General features: G+C 41.5%; 1 protein-coding gene and 1 pseudogene across 1 annotated transcript in view; both read left to right on the top strand.

Annotated features, from left to right (window-relative positions):
- SASH1 (SAM and SH3 domain containing 1) overlaps positions 1 to 23793 on the top strand; it is a 251479-nt gene that overhangs the window by 19378 nt on the left and 208308 nt on the right. The gene's annotated exons all lie outside the window — the stretch shown is intronic.
- On the top strand, positions 10809 to 11087 carry LOC118905401 (annotated as a pseudogene).

Here is a 23793-nt window from a genome sequence, read left to right as displayed (position 1 = left end):
AATAAATAAATAAATAAATAAATAAATAATTCTTTAAAAAAAAAAACAAGACATGATATGAAATTTTCATTTATACCTTGGCTGCAACACATTCATACCTCTGTATTGCCTTTCCCAGGGCATTTGCACTTAAATCTGTTTTCTCTGTTTTTAGAATAAAGGGTTGTCCATGATTAAAGACATTTCAAATAACAGCATGCAGTGGAGGGAGATGTTCTAAAGGACAGAAAAGTAAAACTTTTGCTCATTTTAAGGTCTTGAAAGACCCACTTAATAGGTAGAATAGGTCACTGAGATCATATCTCCTCCCATTTCTTCTATTTACCTTAATCCTCATATGTCCTCTTCTCTGAGCCGACTCTCTGAGATATGGGAGCTCAGAGGCCATTTTACCTGTGCTCTCTCTGCCCTCTGTTTCACCAGCTAGAGTGGACATCTGTAATTTCTATAATCTGCCCAACTCTATAATCCCTTTTCTGATAACAGCATCCAATTTTCCTTTGCAGCCCACTATTGCCCACTATCTGTCTACGTGGTCTAGTGGGTTTGAATCCACCTCCAGATCTAAAGGTTGTCCTGTGATGGAGACCTAGCCATTCACGAGAGCATCACATGCCCATGGCCACTCTGCTTAGTTCAGGTAAGGGCCAGGCAAATCATAGTTGATCTCAGGAATTTTGCTGGAACTACTGAAAAAAAAAAGGTGCTTTTTTCCTACAGTTTCTGAGATGGTTGATTTAAGCCTGGAGCTGCTGGTGGCCATCTTCCCACCATGAAGATATGCCTGCCTAAGATTAAATCAACACAGAGAAAAGCAAAGCGTAGGGAAAGAGAAACACAGATCCCTAAAGATATTCCTCAGCACTGGAATCTACCCCTGATATTTCAGTGATGGGATCCAATAAATTCCCCTTGGTTTCAACCAATATGAATAGGGTCACTGGCAACATGGAAATCCCACACTCAGTCAGCAGCCCAGGCCTGAAACTTTCCTTCCCCTTCCTGGTCTGTCTCATCCTCTTTCACATTAAACCCAGCATCCCTCTCATCCACAACAGTGAAGCACAGAGATTAGTCACTTCAAGCCTTCAGCATCCAGAACGTCCAAGGAGACAGAAAAGTACAGTTTCCTTATCAACAGGGAGGCATCACCATCATATCTTGGACAATTACAGCCCGATGAAGATCAGGTGGTGGATAACTTGCCCATATTTGTTTTAGGCAAAATCACTTCAAAAGGAATAATATCAGGAAGAGCTTTAAAAAGATGAGTGGTTGGAGAATTCTGACTGTCCTGTGGTTAGGACTCGGCGCTTTCAGTGTCGGGCCTGGGTTCTATCCCTGGTCAGGGAACTGAGATCCCGCAAGCCGTGAGGCACGGCAAAAAAAAAAAAAAAAAAAAAGAGGTTAATGCAAAGATGAGACTGTGTGGTAGAGGGAAAAGTGCATGGGGGTAGAGTGAGGCAGACCTGCCTTCACTCAGCCTCTCTGAGCCTCAGTGTTCAGATCTGTAAAATGGGAGTCATATATCCTACCTCATTGAATTGATGTAAGGATCACATGAGAAGATGCAGGATTGTCCAATAAATGCTAGCTATTATCATCTTCAGAAAAACGTGGAATTCAGCATGAAGATAGCTTTCAGTGAGCAAGACCATCTAATTCTCTCTGCCTGAATAGAATTTATAGGAAAACTGTGATTCACTGCATAAATATGAGCCCGAAACTCCTATATTAGTTTAAACTTATGAAGTTATGTTTATAGGTCAAAAAATGTTCCAGTATTGGCAGTTTCATGTGGTTCAGTCTACTATGAGTAACGGAAATTACTTCCTCCCATCTGTCCATCCTCAGTGCCTCCAAATTGTGAGAGCCATTCACCCGTCTGATGAGGCAGACTAAGCTTTCTCCAAGAATGCTAAGCAAAGCCGGCTCTCAAGAGAAAACCAAGAGAGATGGAGGGACAGGCAAGATGTGACTGATCTATTAAGTAGTGAAATGCTCTTTGAAATCAAATGAAAGCCAGAAATAAGGGCTGAGGTTAAGAAAGCCACAGCTTGGGGCATAAGATATTTATTGTTATCTTTGTTATTGCTGGTCTCCTGGAGGCATTTGAAGACTCGGTATAAGGAAAAGAACTGGAAAATCCAGACATGGCAAAGAAGAAAAGTTTAGAACCAAGAAAAATAGATACTAAGATTTAAAAGAATTTAGTTAAGTTCCTCCTGAAAAAGAGCAGCTAGCATCTTTAACACTGGTAGCAAGATCAAAAAAAAAAAGAAAGAAAAAAACTGAATATGGAACAGGAAGGAAATACCTTTGTAAAATGTACTTAATGAAGTGTTTTTTTTTTTGTTTGTTTTGTTTTTTTAAATTTTATTTATATATTTATTTTTGGCTGTGTCGGGTCTCGTTGCTGCGCACGGGCTTTCTCTAGTTGCGGCGAGCTGGGGCCACTCTTCATTGTGGTGCATGGGCTTCCCATTGCGGTGGCTTCTCTTGTTGAGGAGCACAGGCCCCAGGTGTGTGGGCCTAAGCAGTGGGCTTAGTAGTTGTAGCTTGCAGGCCCTAGAGTGCAGGCTCAGTAGTTGTGGCACAAGGGCTTAGTTGCTCCGCGGCATGTGGGATCCTCCCGGACCAGGGCTCGAACCCATGTCCCCTGCATTGGCAGGCAGATTCTTAACCACTGCGCCACCAGGGAAGTCCCTAATGAAGTGTTTTTAAGTGTTACTTGAGATTAGAAGGTAGACAGAACTGTCTTCTGTGTTGATCTTTTCATAGAATCATGCAGCTGGAAGACATAGTTTAGTCTTATTCCCTGCCTCGGGAAGCTATATAACTAAGCCATCCAATTTGAATGGTTATCCAATCCATTTTTTTTCAAGGTTTTAAACCACACCCTGCCCTGAGTTCTGAGCTTGCCTGTCACCCACTACTGGCAGAGAGTGACACCCATCTCCCCCAGGCCCCAACCCTGCTTCATCCTGGGATATGGACTAATACAGCCTTCCACAGAAACTGGATTTTCTTTGGTGCATGGATATTATTACAGATATTAGCAACGCTCGGCCTTCCGTCACTTCTGAATGTGTTGGCCTATGGGCTGCACGACTCAGACACGGCCTCTAGAAGGCTCCGCACCTGGAAGAGAGCTGTGAAGGACATTCTACTCAAATGCTGAGTCTCACGGGAGCTCAGTCACTGAGGACGTGGCTCAAGCCAGAGCTCAGTTTTGGCAGCTCGCTTCTCTCTCCAGCAAATAAGCATCAGGGCAGAGCAACAAAGGCAAATGGTATGTGAATTCCATCAATCATAGGCTCTGTGCCAGGCTCTAAAAGGTCTACTTAAATCAACAGGAGCCCAGAGAAGGGAATTACATCTACCGTGATCTATAACGGTCTGGAAGGGCTCACTAGACCTGGATGTAGGTCCCTACAGAGTGGCCACAGAGCACCTCGCAAACCTGAGATGATCCAAACCGTATAGGTGGTCAGTGGTGCTGCCAGTGACCCTCCAGATGTGCTCAGAACCAGATCACCCCTGGACGAGCGGGAAGCAAAGAAACTGCCCTTTGTCTCCTCAGGGGTGACTCCTTGCCTGCAGCAAGTCAGCAGCCTAGGAAGAGTCCCCAGCGGGGTTACAATTCTGTCGATAAATGCCTCGTTTGAGGAAGTGGCCTTGAGCTGTTTGCTTTTCTTCCCTTCGGAATGCAAGCGCACAGATTGTCTTGCAAGGGCTTCAGGGAAGTCTCGGTATTCCGCTTTCTCCACCTGGACCCTGGGCAGCGCTGTGAATGTGTGCTTTCCCCTGTGCCTGGCGCCCTTGCCCTTCTCCGCAGCTGCTCCCTCCCAGGCGGCGAGGGCAGGTAGATGCTGGAGACCCAGAGCCATCGAGTCCTGGATGGGGAGGGGGTTTGAGCAATGTCATTTATGCCACTAGTGCTAGGCTCTAAATTTTCTATAGTCTGCATGCACCCTGTAGCCTGTCCAAAAGGCAAAGTGAGTTAGAATCCTGGGGGAAGCCATCAGCTAGAGGCTTCCCACAGGTCACAAAACACTGTGTTTTGCCGTCTGGGCTGTCACATGGCCCCTACCTTAGTTCAACCATGCCAGTTATCCTGAGAGAAGGAAAAGGAAAGGTTCTATTCCTTTAGCAGAACGTAGGAAGTATTTGCTCTTCTCATACACTTGGAGAGCATTAAGATTCATCTGGGAGCAAGAGAAACCTGAGAAAGAGTCATTGGCCTAGTTTGGGTGGCTGAATGTTTCACGGGAAATCTTGGAATTGCAGTTGGACCCTTGCCACGATTCTGGGGAGACCAAGGGAAATGTGTTCTCTGAATAGCGCGACGTGTGTATGCCTGCCACACCTGGGCTGGCCCCATCAAAGAAGGATGATCGCGAGGCGCTGGGCACTCCCATGTTTCTGGAGTGGCCCACTTAGATTTTGCACAGAGAAATTCAGCTCTATGGCCAATGAATTCCTTTGCAGATTTGTTTTTGGCCACAAGAGAAGGCAGACAAGAATACAAATGAGGCCACAGAGCCAGGAAACTGTCACACGGTTGGCCACCAAATGGAGACCAGTGGCAGAATCCAGGAATAGTTGAGAACATGTTCTTCAGGGTCAGAATTGTACAAATCCTGGATTCTTCCCTTATTCCTAAGGCCCTGGACAAATTACCCAACTCCTCTGTAGGGATGGGTGATAGAGCCTTTCTCACTGGGATGAAGTCCGAATAGGGATGATGGTAATAGGTCCTTTCTCACCAACATGTAGGAAGATTAAATAACATTTGGTAAAACATTTACCTAGAATCCAGCCTAGAACATAACTAAGTACTTGATGCATGGTGGCTGCTGTTATTTTATTATTCTGACACAGAAGGGACTGCACACGCAGCACGGAACTGCTAATGCCCCAGGTTTTAAATAATACTTCATAAATGGCAGTGCGGAGCTGTGAACCTCAGCTTGTCTGATCAAATCCCAAGCCCTCACTCATAATGGAGAAAGAGCGTGGAAAAAAAAAAATGGCTTGGGGCTTCCCTGGTGGCGCAGTGGTTGAGAATCCGCCTGCCAATGCAGGGGACACGGGTTCGAGCCCTGGTCTGGGAAGATCCCACATGCCGCGGAGCAACTGGGCCCGTGAGCCACAACTACTGAGCCTGAGCGTCTGGAGCCTCTGCTCCGCAACAAGAGAGGCCGCGACAGTGAGAGGCCCGCGCACCGCGATGAAGAGTGGCTCCCACTCGCCGCAACTGGAGAAAGCCCTCACACAGAAACGAAGACCCAACACAGCCAAAAATAAACATAATAAATAAATAATAAATAAAAATTTAAAAAAAAAATGGCTTGAAAATTTCCACTGCCCTTCTATCTTATTGGGTGGAAAATCACGTGGAAAAAGCACCAGATTTTTTCTTAAGTGGTTCAGCACCTCAGTAGTTTCTAGCCTCAACTCTCTGTGCTACGCATTGACATCTACCTTTTCCAAAGAATGGGAGTTAAAACCCACTACCACAGCCATTGTACTAAAATGCATCGAATCTGGTTCCCACTTTTGAAAGAGGCAAAGGAAAATTTCATGAATGCTTAGTAAGTCCTTTGTGTTAATAAGACATTTACACACGCGTGTGCGCGCGCACACACACACACACACACACACAGTGTTGACTTTGCTTTGCTTGTGGGTAAATTCTAATCTACTGTCCCTGTTTCAGTAACATCACAGGAGAGCATTTTGCATCTGGAAAGGTCTGAGACTGTGTCTAATCCAGTGTCTTCACTTTATAGATGAGCAAACAAAGGCCCAGGATAATGAACTAAATGAGTCCCAGATGTCCTGCTATCCACTTTAAAGGTGGCTTAAATGTAGCTTTGGGGGAAAGTAATGAGTTTTGATGCCTCAGTGGGGTGGGCAGGCTCGTTACAGGGGCATCTTGAACCCTTAGAGAAAGGAGCTCTCTGTTTGCACACATGTGTGCACACTTACACACACACACACACAGACTCCTTGCTCCCAATTTTGCTTTGTCCTCAAATTTCAGAGAAGGAGCTGAAGTAAACACATCAACAATCAAGGCATTTTTTGAGCAGAGTAGATCCATTATTCTTTGGGTGAGCAGATTCCAGATTCTGATTTCTGTTCTTAACTCAGCTCCTTCTCCCTTGGAGAGAGAGAGAGAAATGGAGAAAAACCGCAACAAACAATATTATTCCTAACAAGAGCTCTTTCACCTTCTTTCTGAGTGCTGATGAAAGGCAGCCACTCCACAGGGCAGAGAGGCATTTCCTCAGTGGCCTGTGGTACATTCAGATTAAGCTGATGGTCAGCACCACGGTGGAGGCAGGCAGAAGTGCACTCTCCCCTCATCTGAAGAAGTGCAGGTGCTTGAAGAAGAGTATGAAATTGTTCCCAGCATGCCTTTCTCCCTCAGACCCCAGCCCAGGTGAGGGCTGCGTGATGACAGCAGTGCTTCACCTGCCGGGCAGAGCCAACTCTGGATTGCCCACACCTTGCCCCGCCGAGCAGTTTCTCACATCCGACATTCTGACAGGCTATGTTCCATCCTCTGCACTAGAGCAATGGAGACGAGGACACCGTACAGTTCTGGTAATTTCCCTGTAAGTGTTGGGAAGCCAACTGCTTAGTGTTCTTCCCAACAATGAAATTTAAAGTTCTGTATTATTCTAATACCACTTATATGTATTGACTTTATTAAGCCACTTCTCGTTACCGTTAAAACTTATGGAAAATTCTTGTTACATTAAAGGAGAGAATACTTGTTAAAAAGCAAATTTCTATGGATATTTGCATATTCTTAAATACATTCTTCTTATATGAGTAATAGTGACGTTTACTTAGCATTTACTCTATTCCTTGGCCCAGTGTTTCATATGACTCTATGAGCCACATGGTATTCATAGCCCCATTTTATAGATGAGAAAACTGAGGCTCAGGGGGCTTGAATTATTGACCCAAGGATGATTAGCTTAGAATACTGCTCTGTCGGAAATATCCTGGCAGTCCAGATGTTGGGACTCCACGCTCTCACTGCTGAGGGCCCGGGTTCGATCCCTGGTCAGGGAACTAAGATCCCACAAGCCGCGTGCCTCAGCCAAAAAAAAAAAAAGAAAAAGAAAAGCATGCTGCTCTGTCAAGCTGTAAAGGTAGCACACTGGGACCTACAGAGCCCAGGTATCCAGAGTTCTGTACATACAGTGTTCAATGCTCGTTTGGTGGCAGTTTGGAGGAAGGAGGCCAGGGCAAGAGAAAGAAGTGTGCTGAGGACAGGAGTCGCCGCGTGCAGGCTCTGACTGCCTCTTGTTTAAAGGATTTGGAAAATTTAGCAAAATATTGAAGGCACATTTTTATACTTGTGACGGCAAAGGTCAAGTGTCAAAGGTGTGCAGCTGTGGAGGGTTAACCTCTGTGTGAGGTTAAGCTAAGGGAAGAAAGGTCTTTAGAGAAGAGAATTTCTTTGTTGCTGAATTCTAGCATTTCCATGTGGCCAGGGCTGCTCCTCCAAAAGCAGGAAGAAACTTCTGTTGTTTTTTTGTCTTTTTTTTTTTTTGAGTTTTATTTGATTTATTTATTTTTACACAGCAGGTTCTTACTAGTTATCTATGTTATACGTATTAGTGTATATATGTCAATCTCAGTCTCCCAATTCATCCCACCACCCCCCACCACTGTCCCCCCTTGGTGTCCATACGTTTGTTCTCTACATCTGTGTCTATTTCCACCTTGCAAACCGGTTCATCTGTACCATTTTTCTAGATTCCACATATATGCGTTAATATATGATATTTGTTTTTCTCTTTCTAACTTACTTCACTCTGTATGACAGTCTCTAGGTCCAACCGGAAAAGCATACCGATAAGGGCCTGTAACGTGAAATAGGATTCATTCATCACAGAGGGTAGGACTCTGGGCCCTGGTGTAGCACTGCCCCACGGAGCCGCTGCTGACCTCAGGGAACTACAAAGGAGAGGCCCCGTGGAGAGTCACACCACTGCCGGCACTCGGGCAGCCATTTTCTTCCTTAGTTTGTTTATTTTCCTGAGAAAAGATAATGATAAGACAGTCAGTTATGGATTTATTTATTAAGCAACTTGTATTTGATTGTGACAACAGTTTAAGATGAGAGCCCTGATATTTACTTTGAGCTAGGGTTGTCAAATTTAGCAGAAAAAAAATACGGGATGTCCAGTTAAATTTGAACTTCAGATAGACAATAATTTTTTCATACACATATGCCCCATGTGATATTTATATTTTTGTACCAATTATTGTGCAATTATTTGTATGTTATCTGGTAACCCTATTGAAACATCAATGTAACACAGCAGCACTACATTCAGTAAAAATGAGTGCATGGCTATAACTTACAAGTTTTAAGGGAAATAGCATTCATTAAAAGAAAATACAATGAATTGCTGACTTGAAAAAAGTTTTATCATAATTTCTTATTTGGCAATTTCCCACTTTAAGTAAGTCTGTAAATTTGCTATCAGAGAACCAACAGATAATCATATTTTCTCTCGAGTCAAGATATCATTAGGTAATTCATAAGTAAAGCATACAGGACATTTTGCAAGCATTTAAAATACTTTGTAACTGTAGATAAATGTTTGTGTGTTAAAGGAGGGAATTCATTCAATGAATACAACAAATACCCATTGAGCACTCACTCTATCCTAGACATCGTTGAAGGTTTGGGGAGAAATAAGGAAAGAAAAAAAAAAAAAACAACTTCCCTGTCCTCTTGGGTCTTGATTTTAGAGAATGGTTTTATGAGGCTGTGTGAATTTTAGACATTAACCAATCCCAGGGAGCTTAATGATATTTTGTGGGACAATATGATGTTATAAAGATTTCTTTTTCATAATTTAGACTTTAGATATTTATTTTTCAGCATTTATTGGTGCTACAAGAATTATACATCCTGATATCATTTAAATCCTTTAAGAAGTTCTCAGGATTTTATGCCTGAGAATTATATAAATTTAAGAAGCCTTTGGGGTGAAAGGTCAAACTGAATTGGGGGGGGCACAAGAAGCAAGACATTAATTCAGGACGTTATCTTTAGTTACAAATTCTCAACTCTTAAATCAGAGTAAATTTACAGGGTGCCTGTCCCATCCTCCCCCCATATCTGAATGAAGGTTCTAGGAGCAGGGAATGTTGTCAAGATGTTGGGGAGGAAATGAAACTTTAAGTTCCTAGGGCCTGTTTCCATTGATGCATGTATATCAGTTTAACAACATATTGTAGTTCTTATTCTACACTTGAGAGGTAGTAAATTGCTTTTGGGTAGAAATGAATTAACTCTTTCCTATGACTACATTACCATAACACACTGTCAGAAATGATTTAGTAAACTGAATATGGAAGGCTAAAAACCTTAATATATTTCCAAGAAATAAATTGATTAATGTGTCATTTTTTCATTAGTATAATCAGATTCACAAGATGACTTCATGCTAATACTCATTTTCATAACCTCTATTGTCTGTCTCAGCAGACTCAAGGTTGGAAGGATGTAAAATGTTACCTAGTCCGACATGCCCGTGTCCATCAGATGCTTATTTTCTCTATAACATCCTCACCATGTGGTCCAACGTTTTGAGGTACTCTAGAATAAATTTCATAGAATTGGTTAAAAAAAAACTCTGCCGCCCAGAAATAAGATATTCTGTTCCCTTCATTTAGAGCAAGGAAACAAGATCAGGCCAGAGTTTCAAAAACCTTAAAGCACTACAAAGTGTTCCCTGTATGTTTTACTTGAGGGAAGAAAAATAGCTGATAAACCATTCTTTATCGGTGGCAATAGCAATTCTATATCTAAAACCTAACTAACATTCTGTATCTAAATAGCATCTGTACCTAAAAACTAACATAATGATTATTATGTACCAAACACTCTACTAAGTCATCTTCATGTCATTTCTTGTTTAATGAAAAAAGTCATCATTTAATTTTCACAAGAACCTTAAGATAGCGTCTTATGTTCTTGGTTAATAATGATGATCAGAGTGAGAGTTGGAGAAGTTAAGTATTTGCCTACCATTTTAACATTAGAGGGGACCTTTGGAATCATAGAATCCAGTCTTCTAATTTTCTAGGATTTACCACGATATTTGTATCATAAAGTGAGAGTGGGAAACCTTAGATCCATGGTGCTATGATTTCATACAGCCTTATTCTCAAAGTCACATGATATGTCCCCATGCTGCAAAAATAGTCTATACCTATGTATATCTATATATCTATATCCTTCTATATCTAGTAACAAATGATTGAAATTATTCTTCTCCCAATTTGACCATGGATAAGGTAAAGGAGATGAAAATGTGTTTGATTCCAGGCACCTCTGTACTTTAAACTTGATTAAAAAATAAAAACATGACTCATCCAACAGCAGCAGAGTACACATTTATCTCAGCACAAGTGGAACATTCTCTAGGATGGGCCATATGCTAATCCATAAAACAAGACTCAATATAAAAGGATTGAAATCATACAAAGTATGTTTTCTGACCGTTATGGAAATATATTAACAGAAGGAAATTTGGTAAATTCACAATTATAGGAAAATTAAGCAATACACTCCTAAATAATGAATGGATCAAAGAAGAAATTGCAAGGAAAATTAGAAGATGTTTTGCGATGAAATCAAAGAAAAATACAGCATATCAAAATTTATGGGATGAAACTAAAGCAGTGCTTAGAGGGCAATGTATAGCTGTAAAATGCCTATATTAAAAGAGAAGAACAGCTCTCTGGGCTCAGTTTGCAGCAACATGGCTAAATCCACCAAGAAGGACAGAACCATCAGTAAACACAAGACCCGTTATGGTTCCTACCTTGGGAAATTGGTGAAAAAAAATGGAAATCAGCCTGCATTCTAAGTTCACTTGCTTTTCTATGGCAAAAGCAAGATAAAGAGATGAACTGTGAGCATTTGGCACTCTAATTCCTGCGTGAAAATAGTAGCTGGTGGTGCCTGGACCTACAACACCACTTCTACCATCACAGTAAAGTTCATCATCAGAAGTCTGAAGGAATTAAGAAAACACTAGAAGCTCTACCGTTTGAAACATTGCTAACCCATAATAAATGGGTTAATTTATGTAACAAAAAGAAGAGGAAGAAACAGAAGGGGGAGGGGGAGAAGAGGAAGGAGGAGGAGAAGGAGAAAAAGGAGAAGAAGAAGGAAAAGACAAAGATGGAGAAGAAGGAGAAGAAGCGGCAGAGGAGGAGGAGGAGGAAGAGGAGGAGGAGAGGAGGAAGAGGAGCAGCAAGAGGAGGGATTGCAAATCAATAACCAAATCTTCCATCTTAAGAAACTAGAAAAAGAAGAGCAAACTAAACTCCAAGCAATCAGAGAGATGAAATTTAAAGACTAGAGCAGAAATCAATGAAACAGACTCTGAAAAACAATAGAGAAAATCAATGAAACTAAAAGTTGGTTCTTTGATAAGATCAACAAAACAAACTTTTAGCTAGCCTGACCAAGGGAAAAAGAAAGACTCAATTTTTTTTTTCACATCTTTATTGGAGTATAATTGCTTCACAATGGTGTGTTAGTTTCTGCTGTACAACAAAGTGAATCAGCTATATGTATACATATATCCCCACATCCCTTCCCTCTTGAGTCTCCCTCCCTCCCACCCTCCCTATCCCACCCCTCTAGGTGGTCACAAAGCACTGAGCTGATCTCCCTGTGCTATGCGGCTGCGTCCCACTAGCTATCGGTTTTACGTTTGGTAGTGTATATATGTACATGCCACTCTCTCACTTTGTCCCAGCTTACCCTTCCCCCTCCCCGTGTCCTCAAGTCCATTCTCTAGTAAGTCTGCGTCTTTATTCCCGTCCTGCCCCTAGCTTCTTCATGACCTTTTTTTTTTCTTAGATTCCATATATCTGTGATAGCATACGGTATTTGTTTTTCTCTTTCGGACTTACTTCACTCTGTATGACAGACTCTAGGTCCATCCACCGCACTACGAATAACTCAATTTCGTTACTTTTTATGGCTGAGTAGTATTCCATTGTATATATGTGCTACATCTTCTTTATCCATTCATCTGTCGATGGACACTTAGGTTGCTTCCATGTCCTGGCTATTGTAAATAGAGCTGCAATGAACATTGTGGTACTTGACTCTTTTAGAATTATGGTTGAGAAGACTCAATTTTATTTTTTTTGACCATCATTTTTTTTCTTTTCTTTTTTAAAATTTATTTATCTATTTATTTATTTATGGCTGCGTTGGGTCTTCGTTGCTGCTCGTGGGCTTTCTCTAGTTGCAGCGAGCAGGGGCTACTCTTTGTTGCAGTGTGCGGGCTTCTCATTGTAGTGTCTTCTCTTGTTGCAGAGCACGGGCTTTAGGCATGCGGGCTTCAGTAGTTGTGGCACGAGGGCACAGTAGTTGTGGCTCACAGGCTCTAGAGCTCAGGCTCAGTAGTTGTGGCGTATGGGCTTAGTTGCTCTGCGGCATGTGGGATCTTCCCGGACCAGGGCTCGTACACGTGTCCCCTGCATTGGCAGGCGGATTCTTAACTACTGTGCCACCAGGGAAGTCCCAAGACTCAAATAATTAAAATTAGGAATGAAAAAAGAGATATCACTACTGAAAATAAAAAAGATTATAAAGGAATACTATGAACGACTGTACATCAAAAAACTAGATAACTTAAATGAAACACAGATTCCTAGAAATATATGTTACCAAAACTGACTGAAGAAGAAAGAGAAAGGCTAACTAGGCTTATAACAAGAAAGATATTGAAAGAGTAATATTAAAACTTTGCACAAAGAAAAGCCCAAGCCCAGATGACTTCACTGGTGAATTCTACAAAACATTCAAAAATAATTAATACTAATCCTTCATGAACTCTTTCAAAAAATAGAAGAGGAAGAACACTTTCCAACTCAATCTAAACTCATTCAGTAAGACCAGTATTACCCTGATACCAAAACCAGAGAAAGACATTGCAAGAAAACAAAGCTACAGGCCAATATCCCTTATATTCATATCTTACATGAACACAGACACAAAAGTCCTCAACAAAATACTAGCAAGCTGAATCCGGCAACATATAAAAAGATTTCCACACCATGATCAAATGGGATTCATCTCAGGAATGCAAGCTTGGTTTACCATCTAAAGTCAATTAATGTAATACATCATATTAATAGAACAAAGGACAAAATCCATAGAGTCATCTCAACTGACACAGAAAACACGTCTGACAAAATTCTGCACCCTTTTGTGATTAAAAAAAAAAAAAAGTTTTTGCTCAACATCCTAAGAATAGAAGGGAACTTCCTCAACCTGTTACAAAGCATCTACCAAAAACTCATCACAATCTAATGGTGAAAGAGTAAATGCTTTTCCCCTTAGATAAGGAACAAGATAAGGATGTCCACTTCTATTTAACATTTTACTGAGGGTTCCAGCCAGGATAATTATGCAAGAAAATTAAATAAAAGACATCCACATTGAAAAGGAAAAAAGTAAAACTACCTCTATTTGCAGATCACATGATTTTGTACATAGAAAATCTTATGAAATCCACCAAAAAACTATTAAGTAATAAATGAGTTCAGCAAGGTTACAGGATATAAGATCAGTATATTTCTGTACACTAACGGTAAACTTTCTGAAAATTAAATTAAGAGAATTTCATTTACAATAGCATCAAAAAGAATAAAACACTTAGGTATAGATTTTTTTTTTTTTAATTTATTTATTTTTGGCTGCGTTGGGTCTTGGTTGCTGTGCACGGGCTTTCTCTAGTTGCAGCGAGCGGGGGCTACTTTTCATTGCGGTGCGTTGCAGTGCGCGGGCTTCTCATTGCGGTAGCTTCTCTTCTTGCAGAGCACAGGCTCTAGGCACGTGGGCTCAGTAGTTGTGGCTTGCGGGCTCAGTAGTTGTGGCTCGCGTGCTCTAGAGTGCAGGCTCAGTAGTTGTGGCTCACGGGCTTAGTTGCTCCGCGGCATGTGGGATCTTCCTGGACCAGGGTTGGAACCCGTGTCCCCTGCACTGGCAGGCGGATTCTTAACCACTGTGCCATCAGGGAAGTCCCACCTAGGTATAGATTTAACAAAAGGAGTGAAAGATTTATACACTGAACACCACAGAACATTGTTGAAAGAAATTCAAGATCTAATTAAAAGGAAAAACACCCCATGTTCATGAATCAGAACACTTAATATTTATAAGATGGCAGTACTCCCCAAATTGATCTACAGTTTCAACACAGCCCCTATAATGGGACCCAGAATAGCCCAAACAATTCTGAGAAAAGAAGAACAAAGTTGAAAGACTCACAATACCCAATTGCAAAAGTTACTACAAATCAAGCCAGTGTGGTACTGGTGTGAAGAAAGACATATAGATCAATGGAATAGAATTCAAAGTCCAGAAATAAACCCTAACATATATGATCACTTGATTTTTGATGAGGATGCCAAGACAATTCAATGGGACAATGAATAGTCATTTCAACAAATGGTGCTGGGACAACTGGATATCCACATGCAAAAGGATAAAGTTGGACTCCTTCCTCACATCATGCACAAAACTTAACTCAAACGGCTCATAGTCCTAAATGTAAGAGCTAACTATAAAACTCTGAGGAGAAAACATAGACATAAATCTTTGTGACCTTAGGTTAGGTAATAGTTTCTTAGATATGATGCCAAAGTACAAGTGACAAAAGAAAATATTGGGTTGGCCAAAAAGTTCGTTCAGGTTTTTCCGTACAGCTTAACAACCCAAACGAACTTTTTGGCCAACCCATATAAATTGGATTACATCAAAAATAAAAACTTTTGTGGTGCGAGAAATAACATCAGGAAAGTGAAAAGACAGCCTCAGAATAGGAGAAACTATTTGCAAACTATATATCTGACAAGGGACTTGTATCCCGAATATGAACTAATGCAATTCAGTAATAAGGAGACAACTCAATTTTAAAATGGCAAAGGATTTGAATAAATAATTCTCCAAAGAAGATATTTAAATGACCAATAAGCACACAAAAAGATGCTCAACATCTTTTGTCATTAAGGAAATAGAAATCAAAACCACATTGAGATACCATGTCACACCCACTAGGATGGTTATAAACAAAAAGAGACACTATAACAAGAGTTGATGAAAACGTAGAAAAATTGGAACCCTTGTTCATTACTGGTAAGAATTTAAGATGGTATAACTGCTTTAGAAAAACAGTTTGGCAGTTCCTCAAAGTTAAACATAATTATCATATGACTCAACAATATCACTCTTAGGGATATACCCAGGAGAAATGAAAACACATGTACACACAAAAACTTGTATACGAATGTTCAGAGCAACATTATTTATTTTAAGAAAATGGAAGCAGCACAAGTGTACATCAACTGATGAATGAATAAATAATATGACTCTTGAAAACATTTTGCTAAGTGAAAGAAGTCAGTCACAATACACCACATATTGTATGATTCCATTTATATAAAATATTCTCAATTGGCATATTTATAGAGACCTAAAATAGATCAGTGGTGCTTCGAGCTTGAGGTGAGGCTTGGAGGGAGGGAATGAGAATTGCCTACTAATGGGTACAAAGTTTCTTTTCAAGGGCATGAAAATGTTCTAAAATCAGGCTGTGGTGATGGTTTTACAACCCTGGGAATGTGCTCAAATGCAATAAATTGTACACTTTAAATGGGCAAATTGTATTTTAATGTGAATTAACTCTCAAAAAAGCTGTTTTAAAAATAGGACATAGCATCCTGCTTTATTCCCTCCTAAATCTACCAGTACTCATACTATCCCTCAAATCTTTTCATTAATTTTATTACTGGGAATTCCCTGGTGGTCCAGTGGTGAGGACTTTGCACTTTCACTGCCTTGGGCCCAGGTTCAATCCCTGGTCGGGGAACTAAGATCCCACGAGCTGCACAGCGTGGCCAAAAACAACAACAACAACAACAAAATTATTATTGCTCTTTCAAGACCTAGCTTTAAAAATTCACAACTTCTAGAAAACTTTCTTAAAATAACTCCTATGTTCTATACTAATCAGTTTCTTCAGAATGTATTCAGCTGTTTAACCCCTGCTCATATGCTTTTGGTAATTGTTTTAGAGTCATATTCTCATTGACATTCCTGAGCTGAGACTAATTTCCTCAAGTCCTCTACCTTCATTACCTTCTGCTACAGGGTTACCTGGGAAAGCTGATGATTCTATTTGTTCCCGAGTTTACAGTCGGCAGCTCACCAAAGCTCACTCTCAATCCGAGGAAGCTTTGACCTTGATCTCTATTTCAGAGGGCCCAGGCAGTAGACAGCAGGCTGACTCAAAGGGTTTGACGAGAGTTGAATGAAGTGCTATTTCACAGAAGTGTGGCCAGGATTAAAGAACAAGGGATAGTATGGGACTTCCCTGATGATCCAGTGGGTAAGACTCTGCGCTCCCAATGCAGGGGGCCCGGGTTCCATCCCTGGTCGGGGAACTAGATCCCACATGCCACAACTAAGAGTCTGCATGCCACAACTAAAGCTCCCGCATGCCGCAGTGAAGATCCCACGAGCCACAACTAAGACCTGGCACAGCCAAAATAAATAATTAATAATTAAAAAAAAAAAAAAAAAGAACCAAGGATGGTGAAGCACCAGACACTAGCAACTGCAGGAAGCCTGTACCACCTTGAAGCCTAAAGGGAAAATTGGGGAAAACAGTTGTTAAGTCAAGAACCATAACACTGGAAATGGGCTCACCTCTGCTGAGTTCCAAGCTTAGAGGAAGGTAGCAACTGTTAAAACCCTGGCAGGAGTTGGCACTGTTAGACATTGATAAACACCCTACCCTACCTCTCTCTCCTTATACTCTCCTATCCTCCACCATTGACCCAACCCAAAGGAAGCCAGAGGACCAGGACTCAGGCCACCATCAATAGATGTCAGCCTCCCAGGAGAAAGATGGCAAAGAAGGCAGAGATGGATCTAGAGGAGCTGTTGGTCACTAGTCTCTAAGCACCAAGGTTCCAGCCTCTAACTGGCTTCTAGGAAGCCTCTCCTTGATTGTCAAGGAACATCACTGCTGCCACTTCTCTGTCGCTTGTGTTGCGCCCTGCTTCGTACTTTGTGACCCTTTCAAAATCAGCTGTTTTTTCAGCCCCTAATAGGTCTCTCCAGGAGAGAGGGGTTCTTTGATCTTGTTGACATAGGAGGGCTGTCTCTCCGCACTAGTATTTACAGCCCTTCCTTGGGTTTACAGAGTAATCTTTTCCTTCAGTTTTCACAGCCTCTTTCCCATACCTGGGAACACAGACAGGTCCCCTCAGGGCTGAGCCAGGGGCAGATTTCCTTCCCCATCCCTGCATTCCCCCTGAGAGCGAGGCCATGGAACGCATCACCCAGCAGCCCCCTCAGAACCACTTCTTCCAGCTGACAATCATCGTGTGTCCCAAGCTGAGCTATAAGTCTTTTTGCACTCTCACATCCAGGGAGAATTCCTTATTGGCCGTTAATTGACACTGGGGCAACAGTGGGAGGGAGTTGCTACAAGAGGAGCATGAATATTTTAGGAAAATGGATTACTGTGTTTCACTTGTAATATAGTGATGACCACAAGGGCTAATACCAAGTCAAAAGGGACATTTTGCCCCTACAGATAATATAGCCTGATGCTAGTGCCTTCATATTTCTTTTGTCATTATCTTGCAATATGTATTGGCTTAATTTACACTCAGACCTAAGGGGTTCTCTTGTATTGTCACCCCCTACAGAGTACCATAACTTTTTTACAGGCTTATTTTAACAATTTAAGGACTTATCTTACTTGGGAGTTTGCAACTATGTTCCAAATCCTTGAGGTTGCCAAAACTCTGACCTCTGTAAAAGTGAAACATTGTTGGCTTCACTGTTACTTTTTCTTTTTCTTTTACTATGGAATCATTCAGTAGTTACTGAATTCTGAAGCTTCCATCATGTGTCAAGTTTAGAGGAACAGAGGTAGGAAATGTTATCCAAGCCAATGTGGATGCTGTGGTTCTCAAATTGTAGTTCCTGAATCTGCAGCATCAGCACCAGCTGGGAACTTGTTAGAAATGCAAGTTCTCAGGCCCAGCCCAGACCTACTGAACCTGACCCTCTGGGAACCCTCCAGAAGGTTCTGATGCAGATTAAAGTTTAAGAACCACTGGTCTAGTGTACCAAGGGATGACAAGGAGTATGTTTTAGTCTGGGTTCTCTTCAGTGCCTAAATAATGGACTTCACCATTGAAAGTAGCCTTTGAATGAGCATTACCATACCCCTGCCTTGTTGCCTTTGTTTTGCTGTCCAAAAAGAAGGCCATGTGAGGCTGGTCTGAGTTCATTCAATGGCATCACAAGTAGTTAGCCCACTTGAGTCTCAGAAGCCAGCTGTGCCCAAGGACTGGGAGAACTTCATCCTGGCCACAGGACTTGGTCAGTACCTCTGGGAATCACTTTGTGCCATGCGCTCAGTAGGTATGTGCACGATGACCCGACCTCGGTGTTTTTAAGCATATGTGGTGACAGTGCCTCTTAGTTATCCTTGGGTGCGCCAGAGAACTGGCCACTTGCCACATTCTGAGCACAACCCTCAAAGGCAACTGGAGAGGAAGCTGAGAGCCCTGTCCTAAAAGATCTTACAGTATACCAAGCTGTCAAACCCATTAAAAAATGACATCCTCCTGGAAGAGGATATGTATAAACCAGGTTCCATGGCTGCCCCAGTATTTTCATGCATCCTATTGTATTTACTGCTCTACCACCCGCTGCTGATTCTCAGGCTCCAGAGGAGGGTGTATGATTTGTCCTGAGAATCCAGCCCGACCAGAATGGCCTGTCATCTTCCTCATGTTGCTAATGGGCAGCTGCTTTTTTAATTAGGTTATTAATTTTTTTGCTCAGCCTCTTAGTCAACTTAACTTGGCTTTATCTTGTTTTGGTGGAAAGCAAATCACTTGGCGGGTAGAATTTGATTTAACTGGCCACTTCGCGCAGGGTTTGATGACTTTTCCATTAATGTTTATTCAGCAAATACATTTTATTTAATTTTCCCTGAAATAACCCAGCTGACTCTGAATGTTCAAGATGTGCAGAGCACTGAAGAGGAGCTGTGATCCCAGAATCTCTATGATAATACGAGGATAGAGATCATGGAAGAGACACAGCCTGAAGGCTTGGAGATTTAGCCTGGGGAAGCAAGATGTGCAGCCAACCACAGTGCCCTATCTTTTTCTCTTGGTGCCTAATCTCTAATTCTCTCTCTATTTCTCTCTCTCTCTCTAGTGTCTCATGTGCGTTTGTGTGTGTGCACATATGCACATACGCATGTGTATGTGCACTGCACCTTGTACAAGGTATAATAATGGCATCTTACCAGTTTTTTTAAAAATGGTAAAAAAAAAAAAGCAAAAATGCATAATAATGGCTAACAATATTGCATGTCTGAAAACTTACTCTGTAATGGGCCCTAGGCAAAAAACCTTTCTTGTGTTATATCAGTGTTTACAAAAAACTTGAGAGCATTTTTTTTAGATAGTTTCTACTTTTCTTTCTTGCTCTCCAGTTTTTCATATCAGAAAATGGGGACTTCCCTGGTGGTCCGGTGGTTAAGACTCCACGCTTCCACTGCAGGGGGCACGGGTTCAATCCCTGGTCGGGGAACTAATTTCCTGCATGCCATGTGGCACAGCCTAAAACAATTAAAAAAAAAAAAAAGAAAATGGAATCGTTCCTTTTCAGCCTGTGAGCATCTCTTCCTCTATGTGGCCCCACCAGAAATGGTTTGGTGCTTGTAGTTATGCTATCTTGGGAAAGAGAGAAGGTGGAATGTTGAATGAGAACTGAAGGTTATTATAATGAAAAATGAGTGATGGGGTAAAAATGTGAAATCTTCTCAGGTGGACTGTGCAAGACCCTCTTGCCTTTTCGGTGGCAAAGGCCAAGCAATGGTCTGTTGGCCTTGCCCTCTGTGAGTTACAGAATGGCCTTTGCTTATAAATCCATGGAGCTGAAGATCATGCAGAGGGCTTGCCCGCACTAGCTTATTTACTCTAGGATCAGACACAAGATGTCAGTTAATCTCAGTTATACTAGTGTTGCATATTTCCTTCCTCCACCCACTGGTTCTGGCCCCCAAATTGCTTCTGAACTAGCCCTGCCTGTTGGCCAGAAGAGACTGGGAAATGACCATTCCTCAGGACAGCCAGAGCTTGTATATCAGGCTGGAATGCTGTCAGAAGAAATGTAATTATCGTCATGCCACCGGTAGACTGAGACCCATGTTAATATGAGGAAAAGACTAGTTCCTCCATCCTTGTATTAAAAGGCTTAGGGTATGGAGGTCAGTTGTAAATATTGGACAGGTGACCTTTGCCTGCCTGCTGGGTGGGTCAGAGCTCTAAACACACAGGCATCATGTATGAGGATACTGTGTCTTTCTTGGGCAAGGGAGAACAAGGACTGGCCAGTTTTGAGTGATTGATTATTATTCTATCCTCCATTTAAAGAGTCAGTCCAGGGGTAATGAGTGAGGATTTGCTATGTTCAAGGCACTCTGCTATGAGGGATATAGCGAATTCTGTCAAAGAGCGTATGATCCAGCAGAAGATTAAAGAAATACATAAACATAGAACAAGGATTTACATAGTAAGAACTTGACCTCTAGAATCAGAGAAACTAGAGTTCAAATTTCTGCTCGTTCTCATAAATGGTGCTGTAACAGCTGGAAATCCATAAGTGAAAGAAAAAGAGAACTTAGAGCCACACATCATATATTATGTAAAGGTTAACTCAGAATAGGTCATAGATCAAAATGTAAAAATTTAAACCTAGAAAATTTTCCAAAGGAAAGCATAGGAGAAATGTTCTGTGGCTCCGCTAGGCAAAGATTCCTTAGATAAAACAATAAGATCCATAAAAGAAAAAATGGATAAGTTGGACTTAATCAAATGTAAAAATTCTTTTTGAGAGACATTATAAAATAAAAAGACAACCACAGACTGAGAAAATATTTGCAAAGCACATATCGGATAAAGGACTTGTATCCAGAATATATATTCAGATATCTTAAAAGTCAGTAATAGGATAACAGCCCAATTTTTTCAATGGGCAAAATATTGAACAGAGCACATGAAAAGGTATTCAACATCACTCGTCATTAGAGAAATGCAAATGAAAACCACAGTGAGATACCCCTAGATACCTATTAGAATGACTTTAAAAAATAAACCCAAAAAAAAAACCTGTTGACACCAAGTGCTGGCAAGGCTGTGGAGCAAAGGAAACTCTCACACATTACTTATTGGAATGCAAGATGGTACAGCTACTTCTGAAAAATATTTTGGCAATTTCTTATAAAATTAAATACACACTTACCCCATGGCCCAACAATCCCACCCCTGGGTATTCACCCAAGTGAAATGAAAACCTATGTTCACACAACATCTGTCCATGAATGTTTATAAATGGTTTTGTTCATAATCAACAAAAACTGGGAAATACCCAAGCATGCTTCAACTGGTTAATGAGTAAACTGGGGTACATCCATACAATAGAATACCACTCAGCAATAAAAAGGAACAAACTACTGATACTCACAGTAACATGGATGAATCGCAAATGCTTCACAAACTTCAAATGCTAAGTGAAAGGAGCCAGCCTCAATAGGCTACATGCTCTATAACTCCACTTATGTGACTTTCTGAAAAAGGCAAGCTGTAAAGGACAGAGATCAGATCAGTGTTTTCCAGAGCCGGGGAGTGGAGAAAGGAGTTCACGGCTTCAGTCCATGAGGGAATTCTTTGGGGTGGTGTAACTGTCCCCTATCTTGATTGTGGTGGTAGTTACACGACTGTAACACAGCACTGTGCAGTAAAAGGTATGAAATTTACCGTATATAAATTATGCCTCGATAAACCTGACTTGGAAGAAAAAGAAGTAATACTAACGACAGTACTTAGTTGTCAAAAACTATGAAGGTGATGTTAAAATAAAACAAAACTCCACTGTGGCACTTAAGTTGAGTAAGTGACCTTCGGCAAGTTTCTTAACCTTTGTAAGTATCCATTTCTTCATCTTTAAAATGAGAAGAAATAGTAGCACTGCATACAAAATATGTTCTAAGAACTAAATAACTCATGAAATAAAATTTGCTAGTTTATTCACCATTTAGTCTGTACCAGGCTTTGGATATGGCTTATCTAAGTCAGTTCTAAAAACCTCGGGGAATAGACTCTATCATTAATATACTGAGAACAGTGCCTGGCATATAGGAAGTACTCCACAAGTGCTGACTTTGTTTTACTCTTCACTGAGACTCTCTTAAGTCCAGGCACTGTACTAGGCACTAAGAATAACAAAAGGAAAAGACCATGGAGTCCCTGCCCTTAGGCAGCTCACAGTGAAGAGACAAGGAAGCAAATGAACAATTAAAGTGCTGTGTGTTGTTTACCGGACTTGCCGTGGTGATCATTTCATAATGTATTTTTAGGATCACTATGTTGTACACCTAAAACTAACATAATATTATATATATCAACTATACTTCAATTAAAAAAAAAAAGAAGATAGAGAATCTTTAAAAAGTAGTAAAATAGGGGCTTCCCTGCGAATGCAGGGGACACGGGTTCGAGCCCTGGTCTGGGAAGATCCCACATGCCACAGAGCAACTGGGCCCGTGAGCCACAATTGCTGAGCCTGCGCGTCTGGAGCCTGTGCTCCGCAACAAGAGAGGCCGCGATAGTGAGAGGCCCGCGCACCGCGATGAAGAGTGGCCCCCACTTGGCACAACTAGAGAAAGCCCTCGCACAGAAACGAAGACCCAACACAGCCATAAATAAATAAATAAATAAATTTTTAAAAAGTAGTGAAATAAAATAAAATGCAGTGTGTTAAGTGCTGTGCGAGTGGGATTTGCAGGATACTTCTCTGGGATCATGGAGGAGGAAGAGGCTCGTGCTGGGGAGATGGTGGTACTGCCAAAATCCTTCCCAGGGGAGGTGGCATCTGATTATGTCCTGAAGGACAGGTTGAGCTTCAGCAGACAGAGATCCAGGGCGTGTGGAGTGACTGAGGAGAGACACACTCCAAATGATAACCAGACCTCCCCCTGCCCCCCCCCCAAAAAGATCATGGGAATTAGTGGTAGAGAAAGGGGATACCATCTGAGCCAAACCCCAAAGTTGGACTTAGATATTGTAGGGAAACTACGTGAGCAGAGGCTGGATGGAAGCTCTCGTAAGCTGACATGACATCCTGATTCTGACATACTCTCCGACTGTCCAGATCTTTGGAAAAGAGCTTTGATAATCTCTATACTCATTCCGGTGTCTTAGATTCACCCTGACTGAGAAAATTCACCTGTAGCTCCAATTTAAAACCTCTTGGCTTCAGTTTTTCTTCGTGCTTATTTGTGAATACATGTGGAGGATGGTTCGAGGGTAACTTAGCCTGCTAATTTTTTCTACTATTTGAGGTATGGCACATGTTTCACAATGTCCTGTGATTCTCGAGGCTTGGTATTTAAATACAACTAACACTCTTCTGGGTGCAAAATACCACTGCAAAACTATTCAGAAGATTTCTGGCAAAGCAGTGGCGTAGAAGGTGGAAGTGGAGGGAGAACACTGAATGAAGTGGCTCTTTGTCAATATAAATATACAAACCTGGGCTTCCCTGGTGGCGCAGTGGTTAAGAATCCGCCTGCCAATGCAGGGGACACGGGTTCCAGCCCTGGTCCGCGAAGATCCCACATG

The sequence above is a fragment of the Balaenoptera musculus genome, chromosome 12 (genome assembly GCF_009873245.2).
Source record: "Balaenoptera musculus isolate JJ_BM4_2016_0621 chromosome 12, mBalMus1.pri.v3, whole genome shotgun sequence".
Lineage (NCBI taxonomy): Eukaryota > Metazoa > Chordata > Mammalia > Artiodactyla > Balaenopteridae > Balaenoptera > Balaenoptera musculus.
This window is presented reverse-complemented; position numbering and strand designations above follow the sequence as displayed.